Below are 12,264 nucleotides of genomic sequence, written 5' to 3' on the forward strand. Positions count from 1 at the left end.
AAAGGGAAAGAAAAAGATACTTCTGCTGGAGATAAAGGAAAGGCTGATGATGCCTACTACAGTGGAGAACAGGATGACTTCGATATTTTTGACATTCCCACTGAACCAGTTCAGGAAGATAAAGATGGGTTATTTGAAGCTGAAGAAGAAAGTGATTTTGAAGATTGGGAAGAAGAAGATACAGTGGATCCTAGGTTTGAGAAAGAATTTCAGAAAGAGCAGTCAGAGATGCAAAGAAAAGAAGCTGAACTCAAGAAGGTCTCACAGATCATTGATAGGAGAAAAGACATACAAAGAACAGAAACTCTTCAAAAGCAACGTCTTCATGACATTAAAGCTCAAGAAAGGAGAAGAGATGTCAGACTGAAGATTGGTGGAAAGTGGGATGAAGCTAGGAGAGTACTCGATATGCCTCAGCTATGCACTAACAATGATAGGCAGTTCTTACATCTTCTTGACAAGCTGGAAATCTCAAATCCTAACAATGACATGTACATGAATGCTATCAAGACTGAAGTCTCAAGGATCACAGCTGCTTTTGATAGATCCCTAAATGAGATGAGCATTTTTGTATATTGTCAGAGTGAAGGATCATTCAAAGTGTCACTTCATCTATTTGAGAATCGTTCGTTGTCAGAGATTTGGGTTCTTTTAAACAAAGTGAAAAGAAGCTCAGAGTTGAATGAAGTTCTTCGGGAAAGGCTTAAAGAGTTTGCCAGCAGGGCTAGTCCTCAAGTGGTCAACAATCCTCATCAGGTGAGATTCTTTAAGTCTGATTGTCTTCAAATCTGTCAGCTAGATGTACAATCTCTTAAAGACTACTCAGCTAAGCATCTGGTCTGGATGGAACATCATTTGAGAACTGCTGGATATTCATCCATGTTGAAGACTCAAGCTGCTGACTTGATTCAAGCTTATTGTGAGAAGAATGTTAAAAGGTACAATCAACTCAAGAATAAGTTGAAGACAGTTGGAGTTCAACCAGTCAGACCTGCAAGCTTCACTTCAGAAAAGGATCGTGTTTTTGACAAGGAATTGCTTCAAGATTTAGAAGAAGGTGAAGTCAGAAGAGAAGACAACTAAAGTCAATTAGCTCAAAACTCAATGTAATATGATTAGAGCGTTATGAATCAAGATAGTCTAATGTAGTTATATGTTCAGGCTAGAGGAACATCTATCTTGTATTCACTTGTAAATTTCATTTGGAATCTGGAAAATGTTAAATATAATCCAGAACTTTTCTGCTATTTACTTTACATTACTGTTTATATCTTTTTCTTATTTGTTAGTTGAGTTATCCTCTAGGTATTTGTTGTTATTGTCTAACAAGCAAATAGGGGGAGATTGAAAGGCATATGTCATAGCCTACTCGTTTATTCGAGTATTTAACTCAACTCAAATAAGAATGTAATAAGTAAATAGTGGATCAAGCATCAGAGAGATCTCACAAAGTAACATCTGTCAAAGAATAAAGAAACATTGTTCATCTGCAGACTTGAAGATTCACTGGAAGAAGTTCAAGAATTTGATCATGCCTCAGTGATATAAATCAAGATCGTGGATTTAATCAAGTGACAGAGATCTCGTCAAGGTATCATTTATTACAAGGATTCAATCAGAACAACAAAGTCAAGACATAAAGAAACGTCACGAAAGTTAGTCACTCATGAACCAGACAGTACATCGAGTGTCAGCATTGAAGTGACGAAATTGATTCATAAGTCTCAGAGACTTTCAGAAGAATGGATGCTGCTCAGGGATAGTATTAATTCTCTATTAATTAATTAAGTCATATAATCTAATTAAGAGAATAAATTATATCTGCAAGGATTAATTTATTGATTAATTGAATTAAATTGATTAATTAATTTAGAATTAATATTAAGGATTTTCAGAATGTTAATTGATTAAAATCTGTGATAATTCTAAAAAGACAACTGATTGTACTAGTATGACAATCGGTATGACAATTGATAGTCATACCGAATGTCTTGCTAATTCAGTTGATTGTATTGATAGAATTTTCAATTAGATTAAAATCAATTATGTATTCAGAAAAACAATTTCAATTGTACTACTATGACAATCGGTATGACAATCAATAGTCATACCGAAAGTCTTGCTAGTTCATTTTAATTGTCTTCCTAGCTCTAATAGATTGTCTCACCGAAAGTCCTTCAAGCTCAAATAGATTGTCACACCAGTTCAACAACTTCGGCTGTGATTGTTTAAAAGAAAGCAGAAGACAATATCAACATATAACTCAGCAAAAACAGAGCAGCACATACAGAACAAGAAAACACAGCAGAAAACAAAAGAAAATATTTCATCATTCATCTGCTTATTCAAGATCAAATATTCTAGTTTGTTAATGTTAAATCCAAACCACTAGAATTACTTATCTTGTTCTTGTATATCAATCTAGCGGATTAAAATCCCTAGAACTTAATCTCAAATCGCTTTTAGCATTCGATCTTTTAATTACAAAAATAGAAAAAGTTCATGTCGAATTTATTCTAAATTTGTAATAATTGATTTGAGATTAAACCCTTGTAATCGATACCGTAGTTGTAACACCTTTCAAGTTTAATAAAAGTTTTATTTAACTTGAATTTTGTTTCACAATTTTATTCCGCATTTTATTCGACGAAACGGTATTGTTTGCATTCAACCCCCCTTCTACAAACAAATTGGGACCTAACAGGTTCTTTTATTGATATTCTGAGATCTTATTAGTACTCTATATGGTATATAAGTGTATATAAAGATCGTCAGAATCCAAATTCGAACACTTTGATTTTTCCCGAAAATCCACCAGATACCGAAAGAATTGAGTATAAGATAACATGATTAAAAGGATTTAAATTCAAGGATTATAAGAGAGGATCATAAAAGGAATATAATGTATTGAGAAAGGTTTTGGGGAACCCAAGTAATAAGATCCCGGATATGATCCCTTAAATGATAAACGAGAACGAAAGTTAAGCGAACCATATAATAGATAAGCGGTCATTAGCCAAGTAATTAAGGGTTAATCAAAGAGGTTAGTAGATGATGATATCATCACACCACAAAGGGAAGACAAGTGTAAAAAGATGACATAAGCTTGATGACATAAGCATGACAAGGAGAAGGGTGTTGTTAGTTGATTCTTGGCCATGCAAATTTTACCATGGTAAAAATTTAATCAATTTCTAAGAAAAAAGAAGAAGCAACCAAACATAATTCATAAAACAAAAAGAAGAGAAGTTGACTTTCTCTCTTAAGAACAAGCTTTCGGCCTTCTTCCTTTTTCAAGAGGAAAAATTCCAAAAATCAAGATCCAAGCTTTGTTAAATTACAAGGTAATTATCCAAGGTCCCTTATGATTAGTTATATCTACCCTAGGAGTTTAAGCTCCAAATTCCTTCACAATCTCTTTCAATAAATCAAGGAAGAAGCTGATGAATAGTGTTTTCAAGTTACTAACTTTGTTTTCTTTGTTTTTCCTTTAAGATCCAAGCATTCCTAGGCTATCTCAAGGCTTCTTAGCTACTCTAATGTAATAACCCCAATTTTTGGAAAATTTTTGAAACCCTTATGAATATTGTTTTTGCTGAATGAGAAAACTTTTCATGCCACACTAGGTAGGGGTTCTTTTATGGATATTCTGAGATATTATTAGTACTCTATATGATAAATAAGTGTATGTAAAGATCGTCAGAATCCACATTCGAACACTTTGATTTTTCCCGAAAATCTACCAGATACAGAAAGAATTGAGTATAAGGTAACAGAATAAAAATGATTTAAATTCAAGGATTAAAAGAGAGGATCATGAAAGGAACATAATGTATTGAGAAAGGTTAAAGAAACCTAAGTAATAAGATCCCGGGTATGATCCCTCAAACGATAAACGAAAACGAAAGTTAAGCGAACCGTATAACAGATCAGCGGTCATTAGGCAAGCAATTAAGAGTTAATCAAGGAGGTTAGGGATGATGATGTCATCAAACCAACAAGAAGAGGACAAGTGTGGAGGGTGACATCACATGATGACCAAAGCATGACATAAGGGAAAGAAGTGTGGTTGATTTATAACCACACAATTTTTCATGGTTAAAAATGATTAAAACAAAACAAAGTCAACCAACCAAGGCAAATCAAAACAAATCTCAAAAAACACAAAAGCTCTTCCCTTTTCTTCATCAAGCTCTCGGCCAAAATAAACACAGCAACTTCAAACTGCCATATCTCCTTCAATACTCACTCAAATGTTGTGTTCTATAGCTCGTTGGAAAGGTATTGAGATGGCCTACAACTCTTGTTAACAAGTCTCGTCCAAATAAGCATGGTAAGAGCCTCATTTTTACAGTTCTTTTAATCGAACTTTTAAAAACTTTAAAGCCTAACTTTGTGTTCTTGATTTCTTTGGAAAGATCAAGCTTGTAGGAGGCTCCATAAGGCTTCCTAGTAACTTTCCACCCTCCAAGAAAGGTATAAATCTTCACACCCTTTAGTAATAAGTTTGAATGTTGAAGTTTGGATATGGTTTGGATGGATGAGTAGTAATTTGAATGATAAGCATGATTCGAGCTTAATTGTTAAGTAGTTTAGTTGAATTTGGAGATGTTATAATATATGATTGGATTGAGATCCTTGAGCTTATTATGACTGAAATCAGTAGCATTGATGTGTATCTTGAGTTGTTGTTGATTGGTAGTTGGATTGATATGATTTGGAATGGTAAAAATTTGGGAAATCGCGTAAACATAGCCGTCATAATGTACGATTTACTTTAGACTGTTTTTGCTCTTAACATCAGGACCCGAGAACTTCCTGTTAGGTTTTGACCATTGCCATGATTAGATATTTCATGTTATGAGCTTCGTTTTGATATGTAGTTCGTTTGATTCCGATGTACGGTTTAGGAGAAACGACCATTTTAAGTAACGGCATTTCGCGACCGAACCATTACCCCTCGCCTTACTTTGAAACCTTGGTTAAGGACCTTAAAGGACTAATTGGGGTATGAAACAATTATGTTAAGTGGATTAGGCAGTTGGTAAGGTACTCGCGAAAGAATCTCCTTAAAACCCTTAATGGTTAATTTATTAAAAATGGTGTAGCCGAGAGTACTCGAGCGACTTAAGTGAATCGTTAAGCGCGAAAGCGAACGTTAGGACTCTAAATGGTTAAAGTCTAGTTTCTTAAGCGACCGGGGTTTAATTCCGACTTATATTGTTGTTCATAGGTTATCGGACCCACTCTAAGCTTAAGTCTATCCGGGAGCACTCAGCTAAGTTTTTTACCCGTTATACTGTTGTTGTGATGTATATCTGTATATGCATGATCTTGTGATAAATACATATTTGTTATTAGCAAATTCTTGCGATATATTGTAGCATGTGATATGGTATATATGCATGCCTGTTTCATATTCTTGATTTATATATCTGTTGGTTCAAATGCTTATAGTTGCATAATACCTATGCTAGAGATAAGCGGTATTTGAGTTTATCCTTAGTATAGGGGATAAAAAGGTGAACATATTTCTAAACCGGGAGTCGATGTTCCCGAGAATATTATATATATTTTATATATATATGGTTATAGTTTTCAAAACTATTAATCGAATAAGGTTTATTCGATAACTTTAACTTTATTTTATTTATTGAATATTATTTCGAATATTCATCCGAGGACTTATGACTCCTTTGATTGTATTAATTGAATATTATTTCGAATATTCGTTCGAGGGCTTAAGACTCAGTTTATATTATTTAATGATTATTATTTGGATATTCATTTGAGGATGTATGACTCCTTTATTTATTTAATGAATATTATTTATACTATTCATTCGAGGTATTATGACTCCGCGTATTATTTAATATTCTTTATTTTATTGAAGAATAATGTTCGATAATCAAACTTACTTTCGATTATTCAAATAAAGATATTATTTTCGTATAAGTATATCTTTGATTATTTACTATTCATTTCAAGTATAAGTTTTCCAACTTCTACCTCAATTATTCTTTATGGGAATATTATTTAAATAATAATATTCAGATATTTTCTAAATACATTGGGACTGATTTATTTTATTAAATCAGCATTGCTCCAACCACTCCTTAAAGTGTTTTCGAGTCTTCAAAATGATTTTTAAAAGTTAGAGCGGATCCCAAAACTCATTTTTATATTTATGATCTTCCTTTTTAAAGGGGATTTAAATACTCGCTCAAAACCAGAGGGATCCGGCTCTGTGGTGTATTTTATATTCGCAACAAGGTTGCAGTTTTGGTAAATGAATTGATTACTTACCCAACGTTCGGGAAGTAAGTCCATCTATCGAGTCGGCATAAGCAACATGGGCTCAGTGGACGTCCATGATAGTGTAAATGGCTCAGTGGGAGTCCATCAAATGCATAAGTGGCTGAGTGGCAGTCCAGCATAAGGTCCTATTGCGACCAGGGTGATGACCAGTGGGGAATTCGTCCATCTACTAGTAGAAAAGGTTACTTATTGGTATCTTTGCCTGATCAGCAAGATATCAGGTTTATGCCAAAATTCTTTCCTTTCCAAATTTATTGGATATTGCAATTCTGTTCATACTTTACATGACAGAGGTTTTCAGGAAACGTATGTATATATATAGGTGTATATATATATCAGGACTTAATGAAGTATATCATAACTTCATTTCCTTCAAAATATTTCAAAGATTGAATCTATTCAAGTCTTATCTTGTAGTCTCATCAGTGTGATGAACTTTTGAAACTAATTATAACTTGAACGGTGGTAGTTCAAGTAGTATTCGGAAAAGATATAAGTATATTGGAGTATCTTGTAACTTCATCTTTTAAACTTATATCTAGTAAATGATTATCTTATGCATATCAAAGACTTTCAGAAAAACGTTGAGACAAGGTTAGATATATGAGATCACCTTGCAACGATATTTTTATACAGTTATAAACTGGAACTTTGTGTATATTATACATGGAAGAGGACTACCAAGATTTTGAAAAGTATATATGTATATATACTGAATATTTTACGACTTCATCGCATTAAGATATCAAACTTGGTTCATTTCTTTTGACCAAGACTTTCATGAGTACTATGAGAAGGCTCGCATATTGTAAATCATTATACATATTATTTTGGTGGGCTTGCTGCTCACCCTTGCTTTCTTCTTTCATCACACAACAACAGATAGAAAAGATGAACAAGACCAAGCTTCCAATTCGCAAGCGGTTAGAAAATGTTCCGCAGTTTTCTGGAAGCGTTAATGCCGCCGTAGCTGAGGTAGGAGCTACCAATAGGCTAGGTTTTCAATTATTGATAAACCAGACTTATGTATAATATGAATTATAATAATGGCAAAGAAATGTAAATTTATTCAGAAACCCTTTTGAGGTGTAATGACTTATAATTGTGGAATAACATGACTTATGTTATTTTTGGTATTCATCTCTGAGACTATAACTTGTGGTGTGTGTGTGTATATTGTGGGGTCACAGTACAGATTAGTTGATTGTTTATTAAGATTGGGTGTTATTAAGGGAAATGGAACTCGTGACAACCCGGATCCCCGACCCCAGATTTGGGGGTGTTACAGAAGTGGTATCAGAGCTAAGCGTTATAAACCTCAGAGATGATGTGACGTTAAGATAATAAGTTCACTAAGATAATAAGAACTCTTGCCAAGTTCATAGTCGGACTACCTAACGTAGTACTGACAGTTAAAACCCTTATGGGAACCCTTATAAATATCGTGATAGTAGCGTAGTTTGTTATCGTATATGGTAGCGGGACTCCGAACCCTGAGGTTGAGAAGTGACAGCGCGATGATGTTTTATTACTAATTGGAGATCGGATTGTGGATCCGATAGAGCGTCCTAACGCAGGACCGGATGATGTTCATATTGAGGATGTAATGGTTGAGGATGTTGTCCTAGATGGGATTGTTGCTGAGGAGGATCTCGTGGAAGATCCTAACAAGAATGAATAAAGGACCATTGAGGAATTGATGACCATGGTTAGGGAAACTACCAGAGGTAGGATTGGCCGGTCACTACCGGAGGTTCGTTCAAGTTTGTAAAGATAGTAGCCCCTTTAACGCGGCTTACTCGTAATACTGAGAAGTTTGAATGGACAGAGAAATACGAGAAAAGCTTTTAACTAAAGCAAAGGTTGGTGACGACCCCTATGTTGGCATTGTCGGATGGAAAAAGGAGATTTTGTGATTTGTATTGACGCTTCGCATAAAGAATTAGGGTGCTTCTTATACAGCACAACAAGGTAATCGCGTACGCGTCAAGACAATTAAGGGAATTTAAAATTCGATATCCCCACCCATGAGCTTGGGCTCATGGCAATAGATTTGCCCTAAAGATTTGAGGCACTACTTGTATGGAGAGAAGTGTGAGATTCACAAACCATAGGAGCTCTAGTATATTTTTACGTAGAAAGAGCTCAACATATGCCTGAGGAGGCGGTTAGAGCTAATCAAGAATTATGATTAGGAGATTCTGTATCATTCGGGGAAAGCCCATGTGGTGGCTGATGCCCTTAGTAAAAAGGAGAGACTCAAGATGATCATGTCTTTGAGAGAGTTTATAAGAGATTTTGAGAAAATGGAAATAGAAGTGAAGGTAACCGGAGCCGGTACCGAAAAGATGTTTGAGATTGCAATACAGTCCGAATTATCGGAAGAGAACATATTGTGCCAGAAAAAGTGATGAATGAAGGCAGAGAGCTAACAATTAGATAAAAGATTAATACCGAGAAAGATGATAAGGGAATAATGAGGTATTCCTACAGAATTTGGGTTCCAAATGTTCAAGAGCTTAAAGATGAGATCTTAGATGAAAGCTAGTTTGAGGAATAAGATTTAGGGCAAACCCTGAATGTGATAGTCAGGGAGGACGCCATCAAGATAGAAGGAACCCATAACATAATGAAGTGGAAAATGAGGATTTTAACGTATAAGATAACCCCAAGTATGGGAGAAGGATGAAACATTTCATACTAAGGAAACAAAAAGACGAGTAAGGAAAGGAGACCCGAGACGGTACTCCTATACAACAATTCATGGACCTGTTTAAAAAGAACTTAGACTACTATCCCCAACCACCACCTTGAGGAAACAATGCGGTGAGAAATTCTTTCAGGGCCTTTAAGTCGCTAAGCCCTTAGAGTTCCAAGGAACAAGCTGAACTAGTCGAGGCAAGAACCTTGCTAAAGGAAATATAGGAATCATTTGAGATTCTAAGTGATGGACGAATCACAAAAGACTGTTTTTGTCACTTACCCTCCTAAGAGAAGGGCCACCACTGGTGAAAGACCAAGAAAGGCACGGAGCCAGAGGTTAGAATAAACTGATTAAAGTTCAGTCAATTGTTTTCGGGAAAGTAATTCCCAAGGTTATGGAGATAGTGTAAAAGCTTTAGAGTCAGAACAAAGGCGGACGAGTATGATGAAATATGAAGCTAAGTTGTAAAAGTTGTCAAGATTCGTTCTGATGACAAGAATCCCAGAACGATGTGATGCTTGAAGTCAATGATTAGTGGGTTCATGAAATAATGATAAGAGAAAGGAAAATAAAAAGAAACTGAAGTGGAAAGGAATATAAAGGCAATAGAGTTTGAGGAATGATAAGGGAGTTGGGTATGAGGAAACCCTAAAGACTCGTAGCAATAGAAATAGAAAAGTATGTAATTGTCAGGATGAGGGTGATTCGCCATGAGTTAAAGTTGATGATTGAAGGAATAAGAGATACATATATTTTATCCCCTGTAAGTTGGGAGGATTTGAGGAAACCTTGAGATAGTTCGAAGGATAAATATTGAGACGCGGATAGACTGAGGAGACAAGGAAGTAAGAAATTAGGAAAATTGGATGAAGGAAGTGACCTTCAAGAATGTGAAGTATATGTAAGACCGGTGGCATGATACCCAGGAAGGGAGACACGAGGAATGAGAGATATCCCAACATTGAGATGACTGTTGAATTAAACAACAAAAGTAAATAAGGAATTATTAAGAAGAGGTTCACGTTGAACACGACCAATATCTTCCAGAACATCCTTGTTATCGTTACCAAATTAGGCAAGAAAAGCGGATAACCGTTGTTATCTTTTGGAGGCCATATTGATTGACCTCATTTTGAATACAAATGTTATTGTGAAAATTAGGCATATACTATCGAGGTGGGAATGATTGAATAAGACACCCCTATCAGGGATGTATGACTTGATTTATCCATGGAAGGATGCATGTACCCTTTTTAAAGGTGGAATTAAGGATAGAACATCGGTAACTTAAAACGAATTCTAGGGGAATGCATAAAGGTTGGCATTTCATCCTTAATAGGGATAGTATGAGTTTTGACAGTATGAATTGGAAAGGATTAAGGTAATAACAACCTTTAAGGATGAGTGGAGAAATTTTTCAGAAGTATATAGACAATGATTCTGGTATTAATAAATGGTATCTTGATATGCCCTGTATCTAGGGAATACAGGAGGAACGATTCAAGGATAACCTTAGAGGTTTTACAAGGAGAAAGGTAATATTCAAAATTCTCAAGAATAGAAATGTTGATAAAGGGAATATGACGTAATTATAATGATGCCAAGTGGGGCATGTGTTAAACCACGAGAGAGTATGGATCGAACCAGTAAAGGTCGAAATTGTTCAGGGCAATTAGAGCCTAAGATAAAAGATGTTCTAAGTATGATTGAAAGTCAGTCGTGACAGTGATTAACCTCTAAAGACTGAGGCAATAACTTATGGAAAAATATGGTGATATTTTTTTTTTACTCATTAGATTTTAAGGAAAACATCTTCACATCAGCTGTGATTGAAATGAGGTAGAAAATTATTTGGAGGTGGTTAAAATGACATTGACTGTAAGGAAATTTTACTATCAGGAAAGGCCAAAGAGGTGGCCAACACTTTAAAGGTAAGAGGATAATTATAAGCGCTTGTGCCAAAAGAATACAGTGATGATGGTTAAAGCTGTGAAGGTTGTATTATGGTTTGGAAGATTGACATTCCTTCTGATGACTGTGCAATACCCAACCGTAATAGTAGTTGGTAAAGGTTTAATTCGTGTAATCGCCATGAGCGGGCTATCTATCTTAGAAGGTACTATCTTGAGAATGAGCCTGGACCATGTTTCAAAAGGACTAAACGAACCTTTGAGTTAAGTCTTCTATCGAAGGCATATGATTAAGAATGGTATTAACCTGCTATCGTTGCTTTGATTGAAACTCTTCTGTAATTTTATCTGCTTCATGTCATGTATGTATGGCAGGATCAGAAGTGTTCTTCATGAGTCATGAATGGTGAATATGTTACCTCCTTAGAAGGATTTGATACGACATGTATGGACTCCGTATGGTTAGATATTAAGATTTCATGGAAAGTGAATGACGATAGTAGGTCAGTGGTGGACCATAGTAATGCAGCAATGATTCTGCGAGTAATGAGCTGATTACAACCGTGAGAGTTGTATTGGAATGGATGTTGAGATTGAGTACCACTAATCGGGTCGTGGTAATGTATAAGTTATCATTGATAGACTAATTAAGTAGAGTATCTACCTATTGAATATTTATTCTTTATTATGAAAAGAGAGTCGTATTACTATATAAGAAAGGTTACGGTGCAAGCATATAATTCTAGTAACGATGATGTCTAGAATGAGATCCCAGATTCGATTTTCGATATCGAGGGAGTTTCAAAGGTGACTGTGTATAAGCTCGAGGAAGAGCATGGGTCCATAGAATGATGGACGGAATAGCAAAAATATTTAGGCATGTGAAATACGATGCTATAATACTTGATGTTGATATAAATACATATATGTTTTGTTCTCCTATGACAAACCTCTATAGTTCAGAGGTAGATTCCAAGCCAGATATTTTGTGGTAGTATATTTTATATATACAATTATCTTCAGTTCGTCCTTTTCTCTTCTTTTCATTTCATGTAAGCTGAGAAGAACAACCCTTCCAGAAGGGGAGGTATTGCCGAATGACTATCTATCTGTGTGATAGAAGCCTAGTAGGATACCACCTGTTGTTTAATTGCTTGTCAAGTACTAAAGGCCGGCCACCTTCTGTACTAACTATGCAATGAAACAAGTGTTCATGATCATAGTGATCTCTCAACAAATTCCTTTACTTCTATATGATTGATCAAACTTTGAGAAATAGAAACAGCTGAAAAAGGAGTAATAAAGTTGTGGTAGTATTCGTAATGGAAACAT

Source organism: Apium graveolens, chromosome 3 (assembly GCF_009905375.1).
Source record: "Apium graveolens cultivar Ventura chromosome 3, ASM990537v1, whole genome shotgun sequence".
NCBI lineage: Eukaryota > Viridiplantae > Streptophyta > Magnoliopsida > Apiales > Apiaceae > Apium > Apium graveolens.